Source organism: Bos indicus, chromosome 24 (assembly GCF_029378745.1).
Source record: "Bos indicus isolate NIAB-ARS_2022 breed Sahiwal x Tharparkar chromosome 24, NIAB-ARS_B.indTharparkar_mat_pri_1.0, whole genome shotgun sequence".
Classification (NCBI taxonomy): domain Eukaryota; kingdom Metazoa; phylum Chordata; class Mammalia; order Artiodactyla; family Bovidae; genus Bos; species Bos indicus.
In genome coordinates, this window is record NC_091783.1 from 1,047,301 (window position 1) to 1,068,987 (window position 21,687).

The 21,687-nt window shown below is 51.8% G+C and overlaps 1 protein-coding gene across 1 annotated transcript in view; it reads right to left on the reverse strand.

Annotated features, from left to right (window-relative positions):
• KCNG2 (potassium voltage-gated channel modifier subfamily G member 2) overlaps positions 1–13,812 on the reverse strand; it is a 52,483-nt gene extending 38,671 nt beyond the window's left edge. Inside the window, exon 1 of the mRNA XM_019986969.2 lies at positions 13,729–13,812. The gene's annotated coding sequence lies outside the window, so the exon portion shown is untranslated. The remainder of the gene's footprint in view (positions 1–13,728) is intronic.
• Positions 13,813–21,687: the final 7,875 nt, after the last annotated feature.

Consider the following 21,687-nt stretch of genomic DNA (forward strand, 5'->3'; position numbering starts at 1 on the left):
CCTCTGTCCATGAGGATTCTCCAGGCAAGAATACTGGAGTGGGTTACCACACAGGGTGGTAACCTCAAGGGGATTTCCCCAATCTAAGTATTGAACCCAGGCCTCCCATATTACAGGCGGATTCTTTACCATCTGAGCCACTCGGGAAGTCCAAGAATACTGGAGTGAGTAGCCTATCCCTTCTCCAGGGGATCTTCCTGGCCCAGAAATCGAACTGGGGTCTCCTGCACTGCAGGCGGATTCGTAACCAGCTGAGCTACAAAAGCAGAAGTAAAATAAGGAAAAGTAGATTAACTGGATTTTATCAACATTAAATAATTGTGTTCATGAAAGAACACTATCCACAGAGTGGAAAGATAGCCCACAGATCAGAATATAAGGAGAAAATATTTTCAAGTCATATCAAGGATTGGTATCTAGAACACATGGAGAAGTCCTGAAACTCAAAAACAACAACAACAACAAAACGATTTTAAAAATGGACAAAGGGCTTGAATAGATATTTCTCAAAAAAAAAAAAATATAAGCACGTGAAATGATGCTCTAATAACACTGGTCATTAGAGAAATGAAAATCAAAACCACAATAAGATACCACTTCACATCCATTAGGGTGGCTATTATAAAGAAAAACAAACAGAAAAAGAGGATTGGTGAAGATGTAGAGAAATTTGAACACTTGGGCAGTGGTTGCTGTTGTTCAGTCGCTAAGTTGTGCCCGACTCTTTGTGACCCCATGGACTGCAGCCCACCAGGCTTCCCTGTCCTTCACCATCTCCCTGAGTTTGCTCAAACTCACGTCCATGAGTCAGTGATGCCATCCAACCATCTCGTCCTCTGTTCCCTTGGAGGTGGGAATATAGAATGGTACGGTCACTATGGAGAACAGTATGGTGGTCCCGCAAAAAATTAAGGACAGAATCACCGTGTGGTCCAGTGATTCCAGCCTGTGTGTTCACCCAGAACTGAAAGCACCCACGCTCACACCAGTGAAAGTGGGAGCGACCCGAGTGTCCCCGAAGAGTGGGTGGGTCAGCGACACGTGTGAAAGACACGGGAAACGTTATGTGTCATAGAAAGGGAAGAAGTTCCGACACACGCCGCAGCGTGGGTCCGCCTTGAGAACATCGAGCTGAGTGAGAGAAGCCAGCCACAAAAGGGCACATGCCGTGTGAAGTCCCTGGAGGAGTCAAGTTCACAGACAGGAAGCAGGGTGGGCGGGGTTGGGGAGGGGAGCGAGGGCCTCATCAGGACAGAGTTTCAGCAGGAAAATGAGAAAGTTCTGGAGACGGAGGATGGGGGTGTGGGTAGGAACTCAGATGCTTCTGATGCCACTAAGCTGCACACTTAAAAATGGTTAAAATGGTAACTTCTATGTTATGTATTGTCGATTTACTTGCTAAGTCGTGTCCGACTCTTTGTGACCCTATGGACTGTAGCCCACCAGGCTCCTGTGTCTGTGGGTTCTCTAGGCAAGAATGCAGAAGTGGGTTGCCCTGCCCTTGTCCGGGGGATCTTCCCGACCCAAGGATCGAACCTGCACCTCTTAATGTCTCCTGCGTTGGCAGGCATGCTCTTTACTACTGAGCCACTAGGGAAGCCACATATTATGCATAGTTTATTGCAATTAAAGAAAACAACAACTCTCCAAAACCACGCAGCTGCTTAGACCTTATTGCTGATCAGTTTTCAGATTACAGGGATCGTGAAGAAAGCACTGTTTTTATGTCTGAAACAGGAAACTTGGGTCCCTTAAGGAACTCGGCCTCTGCCTGGTGCACTTTCCTCCCGGCACACGCAGTGGCTCCTCAGGGCTCCCATTTCTGTTCTTTCCTCTCGGCTACAATGTCCCTCTCAGAAAGCCATTGAGAGGGTACAGAGCAGACCGTGCAGAGCTCGCACTAGACTAGACATGCACTAGGCTTGCTGGAAACACCCGCTGTGTTTTGTGTTGTGAGTTCAGAAGCAGAGACTCTGTGGCTTCTCAGAAACTGACAGCTGCACACCCCCAGGGGCTCCTCCTGCCTGCCCTCCTGGGGCATCACAAGTGTGCGGCCTCCGGGGCACGGGGATGCTCCCTCAGGCCATGGCTGGCGGCTCTGGGTTCTCCCCAGAGGAGGCAGGACAGGCTGCAGTCTGACCCAGACTGAGCGTCACGGAGGCGATTCTGCAAGGACCGGCCTGCAAGGGTCTCAGCTCCAGCCCCGGGCCCCCTCCTCGGCATGCCCCTGTGACCCCCTCCTTCCACTCCCGGCTGCGTCCCCTCCGCAGGTCACAGTCCTGCCCCAGAGAGGCCAGCTCAGGGGTGCATGGTGGGCGGGCAGGCTCAGGCCCCTGCCCAGGACCAAGCTTTAGCCTGCTGGATCAGCCACCGATGGACACGTCAGCCACTTCTCCACGGTCCCTGACATCTAAGCAGTGACAAGACCACACATGCCCTACTCTTTTGAAATTATTCAGGATAAACAATAAAGGAACCACAGAAACCGGAGGCCTCTTGTCCGCTCCCTGAGCCGGGTTTTTCCAGCTCTGCAGGGACCGTACCCAGGGCCCCGCACATCATTAGCACCTGCTGCCCAGCCCAGAAACCCCGCCAGGAGGGGCTTGTGGGCTTCTCCTCAAGCCGGTGGCCCAGGGCCAGGCCTGCCCCCAAGAGCCGTGTGACGTTCGCCCGTCGGCCTGCTGGCCGCCTCCCCATTTCTCTGCCAAGACGGCCAAAGAGATGGGATCACGGAGAGGAGCTGGTGCAGTGGCGGGTGGAGCACGGCTGTCACCTGAGTGCAGGCCAGACGTGACCATTTCTATGATGACAATACACACGTGCGTGCCGCAGGGCTGGAGGCAGGGCCAGGGCCCGAGGTGCACAGGCATCCGAGCCGGTCCAGGTCCGCGGGGCTCGTGTGGGGCTCGGTGGACCGGGAGGGCCTGCCATGGCTATCGAGTTGGGATGAATTGGTGTCATTTAATTTATCTACACCTTGACGTTAACAGTGAGAGTTCCAAAAATAAACAGTTGTGCCACTTACTTCAGGAACACTTCTCTTCAGGTCAAATAGTTTCCTAACTTACGAATGCACAACGTGCTGTCAGAGGGTGGGAGAGCTGGCCGGGTGTGATGAGGAGCAGAGAGGGTTGGCCAGGCCCAGGGCGGGGAAGCCGTGCCCCTGGGGGCCTCTCCTGCAGGTTCCGCCCCGCGGGTTCTGTCGGTGCCTTCAGAGGGCGGTCCAAGCGCCCCGGGGCGGGAAAGAGAACGAGGACCCACTCACGTTCCTGCCTGGACCGGCAGCCAAGTAGGGCCAAGTCTTCCCGGGGGCGAGAAGGGGCAAGCAGCCTGCTGTGGGTGGCAGGAGGGGGCAGGCAGGGCAGGGGTCAGGGAGCGCCCTCAGCCACCCCCAGGGGCACTCATGGTGCCAGACCCCACCTGGGGTACATGACCCCCTGAGTGTCCCAGGGTCCTAAGGAGGTTTTCACGGGAAGATGTAAGTGCACGTGGTTGCCAGCAGCCTGGGTCACCAGAGGACACGCCCCAAGCCCTGGCTCCGCCCGATGGTCCGCACTCAGCTCTCTCACTCCTCCCACTCATGCGGTCAAGCTGCTTTGACGCGACTAGAGGATCAACTTAGCCCCAAAGGGCCCTCTGTTATCCCGCTAAGGTCCAGCTCCCAGCACTGTGCCCTGTCCATTCTGCTAGTGCCTAGGTGTCCCTGGCCAGCTGCCGATGCGGAGGAGGTGGTTGTGAAGGTGTGGGAGGAGGCTTCCCACATGGACGCAACACTTCCCTCTGAGTCATAAGAGGATATGTGTTGATGTTTCTCATTCTTCTCTACATCAATTTGCATAAATGAGTCTTGGAGGTTCATCTTCATGAAAAATAATGTTCCGATTCTAAAACTAAGCCATGGGAAAAGTGGAAAATCTGACAGTATAATAGAATAGAAGAACCTTTAATGCAACCAACCACTGACGACCATCACAGACTGGGGGCTTCCCACCCCTTTACATATTCTAACAGGTTGGCTGAATTCATACTCCAGCTGGGGCACCAGGGGGTGGGTGGGGAGGGCGAAGGACAGATGGACACCTGCAGGACGAACGTCCACAGCAGGGGGCAAGGAGGTCCCCAGGGCAGCCCTCGAGTTCAGGGGTCCTGAGTCTCCTTAGTTCCCTCTTCTCCATCTCTGCGAATTCGACAGAAGTCTGAGAAGTCTCACACAAAGAGGTCCGGCTGGCTGTGTGGGGTCACTGGGCCCCAAGGCCTTAAGGAAATGCCCATGTTTTCGCTAAATCCTGGTTTTCTCGCTGGTGCTGGGAATCCAGTGGAAATATGACCTTGGCTACTCTTAGGTGCCAGTGGAGCTGCCCGTAAGAGCATCCCTCAGCACTTCCCCACAACCGGACACTATTCTAACATTAATTCAGTTAGACACTTGCACGAATGCTGCAGAGAACACCCTTTTGCATTTTAAAGTCACTTTCTCTGGAAAGCCTTCCCTACCCCCAATGTAAATATATTTTACAGTATATTACTAACATAAAGATAAATTTTCATTGTAAAAAGTGTTTTTACTCAGCAAATGCCCTGGAGATCCATTCAAAGTTCTGGGTGTACCAAAAGCTCACTCCTCTTTTACTGCAAGTAGTACTTCATGGCATGGATGGACCACAGTTAACCACTCACCCACAGAAAGAATCTGGGTTGTGTCCAGTTTTTGACTGTTGTAAACAGAACTGCTATAAACAGTCATGTACAGGTTTTTATGTGAGCATAAACTGTCATTTCTCTGGGATAAATGCCCAGGAGTACAAGCATTGGGTCACACTGCAATTGCATCGCTCATTTCATAAGAAACTGCCAAACTAATTTCCATAGTGATTGTTCCATTTTACATCCCCATCAGCGGCACATAAGAGCACTTCTCCACATCCCTGTCGGCGCTTGGTGTCTCTTTTTTATTTTCATCACTTTGATAAGTGTGTAGTGATATCTTTTTGTGCTTTTGATTTGCATTTCTCTGATGGCTAACGATGTTGAACATCTTTTCATGTGCTTATTTACCATCTGTAAATCCTCTTTGGTGAAATATCTGTTCATATATTTTGCTCATTTTTAATTGCATATTTTTGGTTTTATTGCTGTTGCTGCTGTTGTTGTTTTTGGCAATTGAGTTTTGAGAATTCTTCATATATTACAGATTTGGGTTCTTTACTGGATGTGTGGTTTGCAAATATTGTGTCCCACTCTGTAGCTTTTCCTTTAATGCTCTGAAAAGGGTTTCTGAAAAAGCGATTTTTCATTCTGATGAGATTCAGTCTATCAAGTGTACCTTTTATGGAACATGCTTTTGGCGTCAAGTCTATGAACTCTTTGCATGTGTATGCTCAGTCACTCAGTCATGTCCTACTCTTTGTGAACTCTTGGACTGCAGCCCACCAGGCTCCTCTGTCCATGGAGTTCTCCAGGCAAAAATACTGGAGTGGATTCCATATCCTACTCTAGGGGATCCCAAACCCAGATGATTCTGTTTTTTTTTTTTTTTCTAAAAGTCTTACAGTTTTACATTAAAGTCTGTAGTCCATTTCTGAGTTAATTTTTTGAACATTTATTTCATTAAAAGTATAGCTATTTACAATGTGTTTGAGTTAATTTGTATATAAGGTGTGAGGTTACAGATGAATTCTTCTTTTCTCCTAGGATGAGCGATTAAACAGCCACTTGTTGAAAAGGCTACGCTTCCTCCAGTAAACTGGTTTTGTATCTTTGTTGACAGGCAATTAGGTGTGCCCACGAGGGCACCACTGGGTTCTGAGCTCCATCTTCTGCCCTCTGCCCGCATCACAGGGTCTCATCACTGCAGCCACACAGACAGCATTAAAGCTGGGCAGAGTCCTCATCCACTCTGCCCTTCTCGACTGTTCCAGCTATGTTAGAGCCTGTGCCTTCCTATATGAATTCTGGAATAAGCTGTGATTTTATATCTGGTCTGTTGATACAGTGAATTATATTGACTGATTTTTTAATTTTAAACCACACTTGCATACCCGGATTAGATCTCACTTGGCCCAGTAACTTCATGCATCACTAGATTCAATGTGCTAATATTTTGTTTAGGATTTTCTGTCTAAGTTCATGAATGATATGGATCTGTAGTTTTCTTCTAATGCAGTCTTCAGGTAATATTAATCTCAAAGTGATTTGGAATGTCTGGTAGAATTTTCTAGTGAAACCCCCAGGACCTGGAGATTTCTTTTTTAAGGAGTTCTTAAAGAATTAATACAATTTACAAAGTTATATTACTGATATAATATCATATGTAGACAGCTTTCCTTTTTTCTCATGTAAGCATTTCAGGGCCATGAACTTTCCTCAACACTGCTTTGGCTTCATTCCACTTCTTTTCTTTTCTTTTCCTTTCAGTTCTCTATATTTTAACATTTCCTTTGAGACTTCTTTGACATATTAATTTTCTATGTGTGTTATTTAATGGCCAAGCACTTACAATTGCTTTTATGCTCTGCTCCTTGAATCTGTAGGTTTGTATTTTTTGCTGTTTCGAGAGGTTTTCAGGCATTCTTTATTCAAATCTTCTCAGCCTCACCCCCTTTTTTCTCTCCTCTGAGACCTGATAGTACAAATGTTGGCATTTCTGCTCTTTTCACACAGGTGCCTACGAATCTGTTCCTTTTCTTTTTTCCAGTCTTTCTTTTCTCTCTGTTGTTGAGACTGGGCAGTTCCGATTAATCTCAGATTCACCGGTTTTACCCTCTGTTATTGACCCCGGGCAGCACGTGCTCTGTTCGGTTAGTTGGGTTTTCTTTGGCTGCGTGGCCGTGGGGTCTCAGCTATCTGACCAGGGGTCACACCCAGCCCCCTGCACTGGGAGACATACCACCAGGGATGCAAGGTTTTTTCCATTCAATCAATGCATTGTCCAGTTCCATAACTTCATTTGTGTATTTTTTATAACTTGAATTTCTTTGCTGAAATTTTCTTTTTTTGTTGTTGTTGTTTGTTTCAGGAAAACCCATAATTGCTCGGTGAAGCATTTTTACAAAGCCAGCTTTAAAAGACTGGTCAGATAATTATCATCTCAGCATTTACTGATGGTCTTTCTCAGTCAGGTTTTGATATTTCTTGTTCTTGGTATGATGAGTGATTTTTTTTTTTTTTTTTGGTATCAGACACTTTTGCAACTTGAATCCAGTTGTTCCAGCTCCATTTGTTGAAAAGACTATTCTTTCCCCTAAGATCATGGCATCTGGTCCCATCACTTCATGGCAAATAGATGGGGAAACAATGGAAACAGTGACAGACTTTATTTTGGGGGGCTCCAAAATCACTGCAGATGGTGACTGCAGCTATTAAATTAAAAGATGCTTGCTCCTTGGAAGAAAAGTTATGACCAAACTAGACAGCATATTAAAAAGTAGAGACATTACTTTGCCAACAAAGGTCCGTCTAGTCAAGGCTATGGTTTTTACAGTAGTTATGTATGGATGTGAGAGTTGGACTATAAAGAAAGCTGAGCACCGAAGAACTGATGGTTTTGAACTGCGGTGTTGGAGAAGACTCTTGAGAGTCCCTTGGACTGCAAGGAGACGCAACCAGCCCATCCTAAAGGAAATCCGTCCTGGATATTCATTGGAAGGACTGGTGCTGAAGCTGAAACTCCAATACTTTGGCCACCTGATGTGAAGAACTGACTCATTGGAAAAGCCCCTGATGCTGGGAAAGATTGAAGGCAGGAGGAGAAGGGGGTGACAGAGGATGAGATGGTTGGATAGTATCACCGACTCTATGGACATAAGTTTGAGTAAACTCCGAGAGTTGGTGATGGAGAGGGAGACCTGAAGTGTTGCAGTCCAGGGGGTCGCAAAGAGTCTGACGCGACTGAGCGACTGAACTGAACTGATTCTTTCCCCACTGAATGGCCTCGGCTCTGCTGTTGACAATCAATCTCCCCCAGATTTGGAGATTCATCTCTCCCCAACTCTATCCCATTGATCTGTATGTGTTTGCTGTATCTGGAAACACGAGGCCTCACCTTTCCACCTGTTCCTCCGGGGCAGAGAGGGCTTCTTTTTGGTCATGTTCCCTTTGGTGCGAAATAATCTCCCAGGAAAGGACACTGACCCGGTGGGCACAGTGGGCCCCTCGCCTCCTGACCGCCTGTCTGCAGGCAGCCCTGCTCAGAGCACACACCAGGCGCCTCTACGCCCGGGACCAGGCCTGGGCTCAGCCACTGGCAGGCAGGCAGGTGTTTCCTGGAGTGAGGAGCCCCTCAGAGCCTCTTACTTGACAAGCACCCCCGCCAGATGTAAGTTTCTTGTTAAAGCAACACATCACAATTCCCAGAGACAAAAATTCACCTTGTTCATTGTGTGTGCTGCCCAGCTCACCTCTGCATTTTGAGACAGTTGTGCCTGACTCTTTGTGGCCCCACGGACTGTAGCCCACCAGGCTCCTCTGCCCATGCAATTCTCCAGGCAAGAATACTGAAGTAGGTTGCCATTCCTTTCTCCAGGGGATCTTCCCCACCCAGAGATCAAATACGGGTCTCTTGCATTGCAGGCAGATTCTTTACCACTGAGTCACCTGGGAAGCCTCTATTTCTAATTGGTTAAGTATTAAAGAAGACAATGATACATATTTCCTAAATTTCCTCATGGAAAAATGTCTTTTTTTCCTTCTTTTGGTGGGAAAAAAAATCAAGGAAATTTGTTCACAGTCAGAAATGTCATTTTCTTGAAGTAACTGTGAACCAGCTCCAGAAAGGGGCCTTAACGCTTCACAATCGAATATCAGAGGCTACGGAGAAAGGCCATTCCTTCTAATGACTAAATAGCTAATCTACATAATGTGCATAAATTTTTAATGCATTTTATTTTACCAAAGCATTTCACTCCATTGCATTAATTGCTGTGATGTTAAATAAAACATTTGGGTTTAAAACTTGTCATGCACTTTTCCCCGTGTTAAGCTACGTGCCTCCTCGACCCCCCAGAAGGAAGGGAACCCTCTTCCTGGCTGTCACCAGAACCAGGTTTGACCCTGTTCAGGGAGATGACGTGTATCTGCTTGTCCTGCGGGCACACGGTGACTCTGCCCTGAGCCCCGACAGAGCTGGGGGGCTCTGGGGTGGGTGAGGCTGGCAGGCCTGCACTTAGCAAGCAGGAGGGTCTGAGCCGGTGTAGCCCCTGTGCCGGGCCAGGCCCTCTGCACCCGGCAGACAGTCTGGTGCTCCACTGGGAGCCTGGCTCCAGCCGCCACTCCTGTCTGAGCTCAGATAGGAGGAGGTCTGGCCTCCAGACGCACAGGACGGGCAGGACTTTCCATGATTTTGAACCTGTTTAGCATCATGACCCAGAATACAGAGAACTGCACCTGGAATATGTGCGAAGCTGGTACTTTCTGTCCTCCTGCTACAAACACACCAGCACAGTCCACACAGCAGTTCCGCTGTCCCAGTGATAGGCACCTCCCCAACCCCCAGACACCTGCTGGTGTGGGAGGGGTGAAGGCACATGGAGACCCCTGGCTGGGGCATGGAGGCCCCTGGAAGCCACGCCACCCAGAGGCAGGCCCTCCATCCACATACCCTCCCCAAGTCCTGCTGGGGCTAGGTGGCCAGGTCCGTGAGAACTGAGTCAGGAACATGGAGATCAGAGCCTCGCCCACCGGAAAAAGGCTATTCCTTTACAAAAATAAATTTGCCTCTTCAAGCTAGAATTTAGTCAGAAGCACTGCGCCACTCAGAGCAGCCTGAGGGTCTCTGGGCCCCAGAACCCCAGCCTCGGCTTTCATGTGCCCAGCACTCTCTGAGTCTAATCTAAGATTTAAACTTCATTGTTTAAATATCTGACAAGGTTAAAAATATCCAGGAAGGTCATTAAATTCCGGGAACTGCAGCCCAGGGCTCTGGCCACCGGAGCTTGTCTGCTTCCTCCCTGAGCCGACTTGTCCAGGGAGGCGGCACAGAGCTGAGGACAGGGCCAGGGACAGGGCGGGTGTGCCTGGGAGGGCAGGTGCAGAGGGGAGTGAGGGGCCGACTGCTACATCGAGAGGCCGAGGGCCAGTGCGCGGGGCACAGAGCAGTGGCCCAACCTGGCCCCGCCCCCTTGGGGGCGGTGTGGGTATCTGGGGCCAGGGGACCATCTGCCCCTCCATGTCCAGTTTGCTCTTACTGTCTTAGCTCCATGGATTTAAAAAGCAACGTAAAGGTCTTCTGTACTATTTATACATGACATTTCAATTTGCCTTCTTTCTAAACAGACAATCAAATTAAAATATTGGGAGTTTCATTTTGAGTGAATGCATTACTGACTCTGCTTTACGACACAGGTTCCTCCTCTGAAAATCAGAGAGCTGGCACAGTTCAGAGCAGCCTTCTGGTCTGACACGGGAGGAATCAGAAAATATAAAACAGCAGCAGCTGAACTATTTGCCCACGTCTCAGAGCCAAGGAGGCCCAGTCCGCCTGCGCCTGCCCTCCCAGCCACACACACCCACGCCTCCCTGCATGCATCAATGGCATGAGGCGCCAAGTACTGGCTATACCTCGCAGGTGCCCGCAGGTGCCTCGCAGAGTGGGGAGCCGGCCTCTGTCTTGTCTGCTTCAGCTGACAAGGGCTGAAGCTCTCAGAAGAGTTGCTGGGTGGTGAAACAGACACAGCTGTTTCTTCGATGCCCATGCAGGACCCCTTTCCACTGTGAAGGGCACACCGGTCACCCACTGCCGGGCCAGGCGGGACTGGAGCCTGTGCCCTGACCAGCTCGACAGTGAGGATGCAGGTCCCAGGGCCAGGGCCCTCCGTGGAGCCGTGGGCGTGGGGCGCCTCCACTCAGCCCTGAGCTGGGGACACCCCGTTCAGCCTGACCCTGAGGGACCCTGCAGGCAGTGGGGACTCTGTGGCTCTGTCCTAAGACGTCCCTATTCCTCATGAATGGCCCACGAGGACACGGTGCTTAGATGATCAGGCACACGTGACCGCTCTCCTTGAACCCCCACAGAGCCCACCAGCCCATCTGCCAGGCTCCCCAGTGTCCCTCCCGGCTCATGTGACCCCCCCCACCCCCCGGCACCGTGCGCACACATCTTGAGCTGCCTCGCTTGCTCCCCTTCACCCCCGCCCGCACATCCCCGCTGAGGGAGAGGCTGAGAATCCAACTGCCCAACCCCCTCCTGGTGCCTGGATGGAAGAGCAGGGGGCAGAAGGGGGGCTGCCCACACCCCAGATGCGAAACCCTCCAGGGACACAGACCGGGCCTGCTTTTGCCAGGGCAAACCCCAGCATTTTACCACTTCCTCCCAACCCATGTGTTCCGCACGACCTATTAATCATGGCACATACACCTGTAATTATGATAATGCAGCTCCCAGCCATACCCTGGGTAGAAACTCTTAATTAAACTCAAACAATGAATCAACCCGCACATATTTTCTAAGCATCTGGCCTGCGCAGGCCTCGGTGCCAGCCAAGAACTTGCTTCCCTCCTTTTTCCCCCTGCCTACAAAAACATCCAATGTTTTTTTTTTCTTAGATTATGGAAATCTCAAGGTATTAAAAAAAAAAAAGACTTTTGCACAGTGGAAGTACACAAATTATAAGTCTAAAAGGGTCGGAACACCTGGGCGCTGGCCTTGGGAAGGGTCGTTCTCCCAGCCTGTGCCCAGGGAAGTACAGGTGCACCCAACCTCCATTGGCGGCGTAACCTTTGGTGAATGTGTGGCTGGTCAGCAACGGGGATCCAGAGCAAGTGGACTCCAGCCCCCAGTGGGCCACAGCGCTCCCCCGGGCCAGTGTAAGAGAGCCCAGAGCAAGTCTATCCGCTGACTGCCTGGGGACTACAGGTGTAGGGGAGCCTTTGGAGGTCGCGTGCACCGCACAAACCTAGAGGTGGGGGTGGGGCAAGGAGCACACCCTCTTCTGCTTGAACCCATCTGGGCTTGTGGGGTCCACCGTGGATTTCTCAGCAAGGAAAGAGAGGAAGACCTTGGGGGTTCTCGTAACCGACCCCCTTAGCAGCTGCCCCAGAGCAGAGGGGTGAACCAGCTGCCACTGCCGCCCCTGGAGGCCACCTCCCAGAGGGGTCACTGCCACACGCACCAACAGGGTCAAAACCCACTTCCAACAGCCAGGGGCTCCAAACCTTGGCTTTGAGTGCAGGGCTGAGGAAACCAGGTCTTTGCAGGCCAGGAAGAGAAGGAGAAGGGGCAGCCCACAGGGAAAGCCAAAGGTGAGGAGAGTCTGCCCCGGGCACAAACTCAGCTCGGGGCTGGAATCTCGGACGAGGGGACAAAGGTGACAGGAGGGGCCACAACCCAATCAGAGTCTTATCCTGAGAGCCAGAAACCCATTATTAGAGTCTTATCCTGAAACTGAATCTACTGGAGCAAGGGGGGCTTGGGAGGGGACTCCCTGGGTCACCTGAAACCTTGTGAGGGCAAATCCCCCCAGGCCCCGGGACACTGCAGGGTCCCGGGAGACTGGAGGCTGGGGAGAGCATTCGAGGCACTGAGAGAACCCTGGCTCGCTCTTCTAGACGCACCCCGCCCCCCTCCACCGTCATCCCTGCTGAAGCCCAGGACCCCTGGGCAACCGCCTCTATGCGGACCCGGGCCTCCCTGCGCTCCCAGCCCCGGCGCCAACCTGGGCTCAGCGGGGGAGTGTGGGAGCTCCCTGGCTCGGCTCCGGAGGGCTCAGGGGCGCTTGGGCTCCTAATTAAAGAATTCAGGGCTGCCGGAGAGGGGCTCCCTCTCTGGGATTCAGGTCTGCGTCCGGCTCCGGCTCCGGCTCCTGGCCGGGCAGGAGAAGGCAAGGCCATGAGTGTGTGTGTGTACGTGTGTGTGTGTAAGACTACATCTGCGCGCATCGCTGTGTATACGGGGGCGACGTTCCCCTCTGCAGGGCAGGGGCGGCAGGAAGGGGCGAGGAAAGAGCACCCACGCGCCAAGGGCTGCATCCCGCGCCCTCTGCGCGGAACCGGGTGCGCCCACAACCAGCCAGCACGGGCGCCTGGGGGATCCCCGGTCATCTCGCTCGCTTTGTCGCCCATCCCTCCTCTCACCTGAGCTCTTGCAGATCCTACACGGACAGACGGGGCGGCAGCTGCAACCAGACCCCGGCCACGGCCGCCCGGACCTCCATGGAAGCGCACTAAGCTGCCCGAGCCCGTGCGCGCCTGGGGCCGGACGCCAGCCCGGCTGGGGACTCGGAGCCGAGCAGGGGGCTGGGGGCGGCACCCAGTCCGGCACCACCCTCGGCTCCGGGGGCCGCGGGTAGGGGGAGGGGAGCTTACATGTCCCTCCCGGACTCTTCTTTGCCCCCACCCGTCTGCGCAGCCGAGTGGAGACTCCGCGCGCCGGACTGTGGCCCCCTTGCCCTGCTCCGGCCCGGACGCTCGAAGGTAGACGCCCGCGCTCCTCCAGCCCCAGCTCCTGCATCGGGATCTTACGGTGTAGACCCCTTGTCCCCGCTGCGGCCCCGAGAGACTCCAGTGTAGACCTCTCTCTCCCGCCGCGTCAGCCTCCTGTCTCCTCTCCCCTCGGGACCCTCCTCTGTAGACCCTCTGCGTCCCGGTCTCTGCCCCGGAACCCCGTGTAGAAGCCCCGAGCCCTCCCGCCCCCGCTCTTGCATCGGATCCTCTGTGTGGACCCTGCACCCTCGTCCCCAACCCGGCCCCGGGACCCTCGGGTGCCGATTCAGGGCCCCACCGCGCACGCAACTTCACCTCGGGGCCCGACTCGGCTGGCTGCCGCTCCGCTCGCCCGGCCGGCGGCCTCCTCCGGGCGGAGCGCGGCGTCTCTGGAGCCCGCTGCCCGCGGAGTCCGGCACCGCCCCGCGCGCCGCCCCCGGCCCGGCCCGGCCCTGGCGATCCGCCGGCTGCGGTGGCGTGGCGCCCCCTCGCGCCCGGCCGCGGGTCCCCAAGGCGAGCGGACCCCCGGTCTGTCCGGCCGGGAGCCAGGAGCCCAGGGCCGTGTTCCCCCAGGAGGAACTCTCGGGGGCATAGAAGGCGCGGACCCCTCTCTGCGCACTGCGCCCACCGACGCGATAGGCACACGCGCCCACCCTCAAGCACGGTGGCGGCTCCAGAGGCACAGACGGCGCCCCCTGTAACCACACGCCGAAGTGGCCCTTGGGGTAAAGAGACAGACTCTCCACGTGGGTGTGGTCGCCAGAGCCCGGAGAAAGGCCGCTTGTGGGGTCTGGAGACTCTTGGTCGGTCACTGGAAGAGCCTCCTCTCCGGGCCGGCGTTGCCCTGATCCTGACGCGGCCTCTGTGAGGGGCTCTCACCATGGACACGGGGGTGTTCCTCTCGGGCTTGAGCCTGGACACTGAGACCTTGGACGGATTTTTTTCTTCATGTGCTTGCATGCTAAGCTCCTTCAGTCGTGTCTGACTCTTTGAGACCCTGTGGACTGTAGCCTGCCAGGCTCCTCTTAGAGCCAGAGAGGGCTGGCCACCTCTCTACCCCAAAAGGCCACCTCTCCTGCAGGAAGTGGTGGCTGACTGTCCCATGTTTGGGGCAGCTCCATCTGTTAGCAGAGTCTGCCCAGCTGAGCAGAATCTGTTGGGGGAGGGGGCAGCATTTGTCCACCAGGAATGGATGTTGTAGCTGCTGAGGCAGAACTCCATGGAGGATCCCTGTAACAGAGACCCCTCCAACCCTGCGGGACACTAAAAAGTAAATAAACAAGATAGCTCATGGAAGTCTCGGGCCGTGTCCGGCCACAGCGAGTGCCCTGCAGCTGGGTTATATAGGTGTGTGTGGGTGGGTATGTATGATTTCTAAGACCCTTGCCCTTCATGGGGGGAAATTTCCAGACCCATGGCTGCCCCTTCAGACCCTGTGCCTTTTTCCGGCCCTGGGTAGCTGTGAGGAGCAGAGTCAAATGAACTGTTCCCTCCCTCCTCAGACACCATGCCTCTGTTCATCTAGCCTAAGCACCAGCTAGCCTGTCTTGGCACCATGTCATATTCTCAGCCAACACTGGGTTTTTAGTCCATGAAAATCTCCATCTCCCCAGTGTCTGTTGGTGCCGATGTTCTTGGTTTCTGACCTATGTTTTCAGTTACACAGTTCTTTAAAATCTAAGTTCAGTATATTTGTTTCTTTTAAATTGTTTGTCAGCTTTTACTAACCTCTTTGGTGAGCCTGTCAGGTGTTTTAGAAGCTTCATCCCGTCATACAGCACATTCGCTATTTCCTCACCTTGAGCTTCCCTGGTGGCTCAGTGGTAAAAACCCGTCTGCGAGACAGGAGATGCAGGTTCAATCCCTGGGTCGGGAAGATCCCCTGGAGGAGGGCATGGCAACCCACTCCAGCATTCTTGCCTGGGAAATCCCATGGACAGAGGAGACCGGCAGCCTACAGTCTATGGGGTCAGCAAAGAGCCGGTCATGACTTAGTGACTAAACAGCACCTTGAGTTCGTGGAAAAGAGGTAACTCAACATTGTCCAAAGAGGCGAGCTCGAAGGCAAGCTCTACTGAACCCTGTCTCTGTTTGGTGTCACCCACAATGACCTTGCCTGATCACAGTGCCAGAGACGCTCTACCCAACCCTGGCTGCTCCGGCAGCACACATTTTCTATTTTCTCTGGGACACTGTCTTGCTGTGTCTCACTGATCAGTGAACCCAGGGCAGGATACGGGTGTTTGACCCTCCAGCGGCCATGTGTCTGGGGATCCAGCTCTGCTGGTGTTTTATAAAGTGCCTGCTGGTCCCCAGGACGGGACCAGAGACAAAGCTGAAAAACATGGTGCGGCATTACCTTTCCTGCATGTTTGTTCAGTCATGTCTGCCGCTGTGCGACGCTATGGACTGTTGCCCGTCAGGCTCCTCTGGCCATGGGGATTGTCCAGGCAAGAATACTGGAGTGGATTGCCATGTCCTCCTTGCGGAACATGGTGCATCGTTGCTTTTCTTAAATAATATTAAATTCATTGCTGGTTGATGCATTTGCATTTTTGTGTGGCTTCTGTTTTAGGAAAGGAGCAAACATTTACAAAATGTTTTTGGAATGTAATACATGCCCGTTGCAGAAAATGAGTAACCTTCTGTGAAAAACACAAAAGAGAAAACGAGAAATCTCTACACCTCTCAGCTCCATCACCCACGCTTAATCACTGTTACTATTTAGGACCTATTTTGGTACCAAAACATTTTGTACCCTTTAAATGTAAGAATGTTTTTGTTTGTTTCTATACAAAAATAGCATCATAACAGCTCCTGGATTTTCACTGTATTTAACAGGATATTAGCGTCTTCAATGTTTTTCAGGATCCAACATAATTTTAAATGATTATCATGTGGCTGGTACCATACTGTAACTCAAACTCTATTGTGTGATTTCTGTGTTTTCTCCAGTTTTCTACTGTTACAAAATACTTTGGCCAAAAGGGCTTTCATATATATTTTAACCCACTTTTTTGACTATAGCTGCATATTAGTAAATACTGACTGGTATGTTATTAGTGGAAAACCCTTGGTGTGAATGTAATTGAAATCGTTTCTTTGAAGAAATAGAAAGTTGACATGCATTTCCTTGTCTCTGTCTCAGCAGGCAGTAAGGCCCTTGCACAGGGCCTTTTTATCCTTGCTTCCTTGTCCTCCACACAGGTGGGGCCTGGCACCCACATATGTTTGGAAAGTGTTTCCTGTGAGGGTGGAAGTGACGAGGGGAATGAAAGCTGTTAAAACGTAGACCTCTAATTCCCTTCTTTACCAATATTTTCCAAATTAGTTATTTTCTTCTAGCTATTTATATTTAACTTTCATGAATTTTCATTTATTGGCTCCTTTTCAAAACAAGATGACACAATCAGTCTGCTTTTTTTGGTAACAGCTTTATTGAGAAGAATTCAGACACCACACAATTTATCCCTGTAAAGTGTGTGATCCAGTGGGCTTTAGGTTGTTCACAGAATTATATAGACGTCACAACCGATGGTAGAACATGACTATCTTCGCCTAAAGAATCCCGGCCCCTAGTGACATGGACCCCCTTTCAGTTCATCTGTCCATGTGTCCATCTGTCCACCTGTTCACGTGTACCCTCTGCCTTCAGCAGAGCTCCTGGACCCTGTCAGCCTTCCAGACACTTGACTCTCTGTCTTCCTGTTCTTGGCTTTCTTTTTCACTTTCTCTTCCTGTCCATGTCCATCTCTGGCCTGTGTCAGCTCCCCGCCTGAGCGTGGAGGGGAGCCAGCCTTCTAGCCGTCATGGTTCCCCAGCCTGAGTCGCCTTTCCCTGGTTCACTCGGCTGTTACTTGGAAGCCATTCTCTTCCCGCCTCTCTCGCCTCTGATTTCTCTTTCTCCAGAGCACTTGCTGCAATGCATGTGTTCTCTTCACTTTGCAGTTCCCACAGACAGCCCTGATCTGTGCTCCCCCTCCCCACCCCCAGCTGCGGGTGGCCGTCTGGCTCCTGTGTCCTCTCGTCTCCGCTTTGATGATCAGATGCCGCCACCACAGGAGGACGGGCCTCTGAGCCGCCTCAGCCTTCCTCCCTTGTTCACCCCTCTCATCCCCCGCCTGCCGCCCCTGCTCTGTGCTTCTCTTCTTCCGTTTCCTCATCTCACTTTGAGCTCCATGCAGGGGCTCCATCTGCCGAAGGGACGCCGTCTGCTTCAGCCCTTCATCCAGGAAGGCCTGAATCTCCTTGAACCTTGTTCACAAACAGGGTGGGGTTCACCCAGGAAACAGAGGTCCTTCTGAAACATGTGCACCATACAGTTTTGTCAATCAGCTCGAAAATTAGAGATACCAAGGGAACATTTCATGCAAAGATGGGCACAATAAAGGACAAAGCAGTATGGACCTAAAAAAAGCAGAAGATATTAAGAAGAGGTGGCAAGAATACACAGAAGAGCTATACAAAAAAGATTTTCATGAACCAGATAACCGCACTGGTGTGATCACTCACCTAGAGCCAGACAACCTGGAATGCAAAGTCAGGTGGGCCTTAGGAAGCATTACTATGAACAAAGCTAGTGGAGGTGATGGAATTCCAGCTGAGCTATTTCAAGTCCTAAAAGATGATGCTGTTAAAGTGCTTCACTCAATCTGCCAATAAATTTGGAAAACTCAGCCGTGGTCACAGGACTGGGAAAGATCCGTTTCCATTGCAATCATAAAGAAAGACAATGTCAAAGAATGTTCAAACCACCGTACAACTGCACTCATCTCACATGCTAGCAAAATAATGCTCAAAATTCTCCAAGCCAGGCTTCAATAGTACCTAAACTGAGAACTTCCAGATGTTCAAGCTGGATTTAGAAAAGGCAGAGGAACCAGAGATCAAATTGCCAACATCTGCTGGATCATCGAAAAAGCAAGAGAGTTCCAGAAAAACATTTACTTCTGCTTTATTGACTACATTGAAGCCTTTGCCAATGTGGATCACAATAAACTGAAAAACTCTTAAAGAGATGGGGATACCAGACCACCTGACCTGCCTCCTGAGAAATCTGTATGCAGGTCAAGAAGCAACAATTAGAACCAGACATGGAACAACGAACTGGTTCCAAATTGGGAAAGGAGTACGTCAAGGCTGTGTATTGTCACCCTGCTTATTTAACTTATATGCAGAGTACATCATGTGAAATGCCAGGCTTGATGAAGCACAAGTTGGAATCAAGATTGCCAGGAGAAATATCAATAACTTCAGATCTGCAGATGACACCACCCTTATGGCAGAAAGAGAAGAAGAATTAAAGAGCCTCTGGGTGAAAGTGAAAGAGGAGAATGAAAAAGTTGGTTTAAAACTCAACATTCAAAAAAAAAGATCATGGCATCTGGTCCCATCACTTCAGGACAAATAGATGGGGAAACAATGGAAACCGTGAAAGATTTTATTTTCTTGGGCTCCAAAATCACTGCAGATGGTGACTGCAGTCATGAAATTAAAAGACATTTGCTCCTTGGAAGAAAAGGTATAACTAACCTAGACAGCATATTAAAAAGTAGAGACATTACTTTGCCGACAAAAGTCTGTCTAGTCAAAGCTATGGTTTTTCCAGTAGTCATGTATGGATGTGAGAGTTGGACTATAAAGAAGGCTGAGCGTTGAAGAATTGATACCTTTGAACTGTGGTATTGGAGAAGACTCTTGAGAGTTCCTTGGACTGCAAGGAGATCCAACCAGTCCATCCTAAAAGAAACCAGTCCTGAATATTCATTGGAAAGACTGATGCTGAAGCTGAAACTCCGATACTTTGGCCACCTGATGTGAAGAACTGAGTCGTTGGAAAAGACCCTGATGCTGGGAAAGATTGAGGGCAGGAGGAGAAGGGGACGACAGAGGATGAGATGGTTGGATGGCATCACTGACTTGATGGACATGAGTTTGAGCAAGCTCCAGGAGTTGGAGATGGACAGGGAACCCTGGCGTGCTGCAGTCCATGGGGTCGCAAAGAATCGGACATCGGTTAGGGGGTAGGGCCCACATATTTGAATTCTCTTAACTCCATGCATCTGAGGAGCCAGGCACTTGGAGGCCTGGGTCCTCCTCTCCTGACCTGTGTGTCGTCCAGGCTGTGGGCCCTGCTTGGCTGCGTTTTGTGTGTAAACTTCTGAATCTGCTCTCAGTGGGCGATTCTCATGACACTCCTCAGCATTCTCTCGCTATGAGAGCTTGTGACCCCAGGACACCTTGGGGTCTCCTCAGGAGCCCCTCGTCGTTTAATTTAAACCTATGATGGTGCCGGCGTCTTTCTGCCTCTGTCAGTTTTGTGCTTGTGAATTTAATATTTAATTTCACCCAGGTCATGCTTCTTGGAAGCAGCCTCAGATTGGATGTAGTAACATTTTAAATGGTTTGAATTGCTTAACCCTGTACAGAATGCTGAGTGAGGGTCTGACCGAATGGGACTTGCCTTTCTCCTGAGCCATTGAGCATGAGTGACTCTCGCCTTAGTGAACAGGGCAAAGACCTGGGCTAGTCCTGTGCATGGACATGCCACTCACACTCACCCGAGTTCCAAGTCCTTGTTCACACCTGTGCCCTGCGGCCGGGCTGGACACCCCGTTCTGCGGTAGCCACTGCTGGGGGTGTCTCAGAGAGCAGAGCCCGAGATGGGAAGAGCCTGAATATTGACACTTGGGGCTTTTCTGTCTTGACTCAGCTTTTAAATGAGCTTTAAATTCTTCCTCTCAAAACACGAACAAACCATTGTGGCCCCCTCACCCTCCACCACACACACCAGTCTCTACAGAACAGTGGTGGCTGAGGTCATAGAACAGCAGTGAGGAAAAGAGAGACACAGAGGGAGGCTGCAGTCTGCCCTGAGCCCCACCACATGTGCTTGCACACACACGCACACACATATGTGCACACACATCAGAACAAAGAGCTGTTCTGGATGGACTAGCAACAGGCAGCAGGTGGCCCTCAGCCTGGGGTGAAAGTGGCCTCCTTCCCGAATAACAGTGAATGAATCAAGAACGGCCAGGAGAGACAGAGATTTCCAGCAAGTAATGGGAGTGGCACAGAGAAGGGTCAGCAGGGTGGATGAGAAAAAACTAAACATGGTTGCCAGAGCAGTGACCTCCCAGCCGCCTTTGACCATGCTTTCCTCACCCTCGGAGGGCAGCGGCCGCCACCATCAGGCCAGGCTGCAACCGCCCCCACACCCTCCGCAGCTGCTCCGGCCGCCTCCTCACCGGGATGGTGCTTAGAGCTTCGGAACTGAAAGCCAGGCAAGCAAATACAGAAAGTGCAGCCACCTTCAGCGCTGTGACCCTTGTCTGTGCGTAAATGCTGCTGCTAACAGTACCTCTGCCTAAGCTGGTCTCCTCAAGTCCACCCACGTGCCCAGGTGCCAGGCACCCAGATGCTGTTTCTGCTGAGATCAGACCTGCCTGTGGCTTCACCTGGACTCTCACTCCTGCCTTCAGAGGACTGACTGCCATTCATCTTGCATGTGGGCCGTTTTCCTGTATTTTCCTCTTAAATCTCTGCTCCATTGCCCCCAACACTCAGCATGATCATGGCTTGTAAGGAGGTGCTGTATTTCAGGCAAAAGTGCCTGTCCGTTGGACTTTTCCCTGGATGAGTGTTCAGCTTCGCACCCTTGCATACATTTATCCTCACAGCCTCTGAGGTGGGTGCCTCAGCCTGTCTGGTCTTTAATTATCGACCAGCGATGTGGCTCCTGGCCTCCACAAAGACCCCGGTGGGGATGCGAGGTTTGTGCTCTGTGCTGGCTTTGGGCTTTTTCTTTGCTGAGGAATAACAAGGCCCAATACTAATTACAAGGAGTTCCCACAGTTCTGACAACACTTCCATCTGTGGCTGTCCTGCTCGCATCTGCCACCAGGGAACAGGCCGCCCACGGTGGTTACACGGCCGGGGCGCAGTGCCTTCCCTGGGGACGAAACGCACCGAGTCATCCAGCAGGAAGCACGGTCCATGCTTCCTGGGGGCCAGGAGTCCGGCCAGCTTCCTAGGAGTGTCAAGGACAGGCCCAGAGCCCTGGGGACAATCCATGTGCCTGTGCACGGGTGAGGTGGGTGTGTGAGTGTGTGTGTGCACCTCGAGTGGCAGGCACTGGCATGTGCATTCAGAGAACAGACACAGCACTTCCTGCGGGAACGGCTGGGGCTCCTCCGTCCTGAGCTGGCCGCTGCCCCCTCTCCCACACCTCCTTGCCCCACTCTGCTGTCCCAGGGGAGGCCCCTCCCAGAT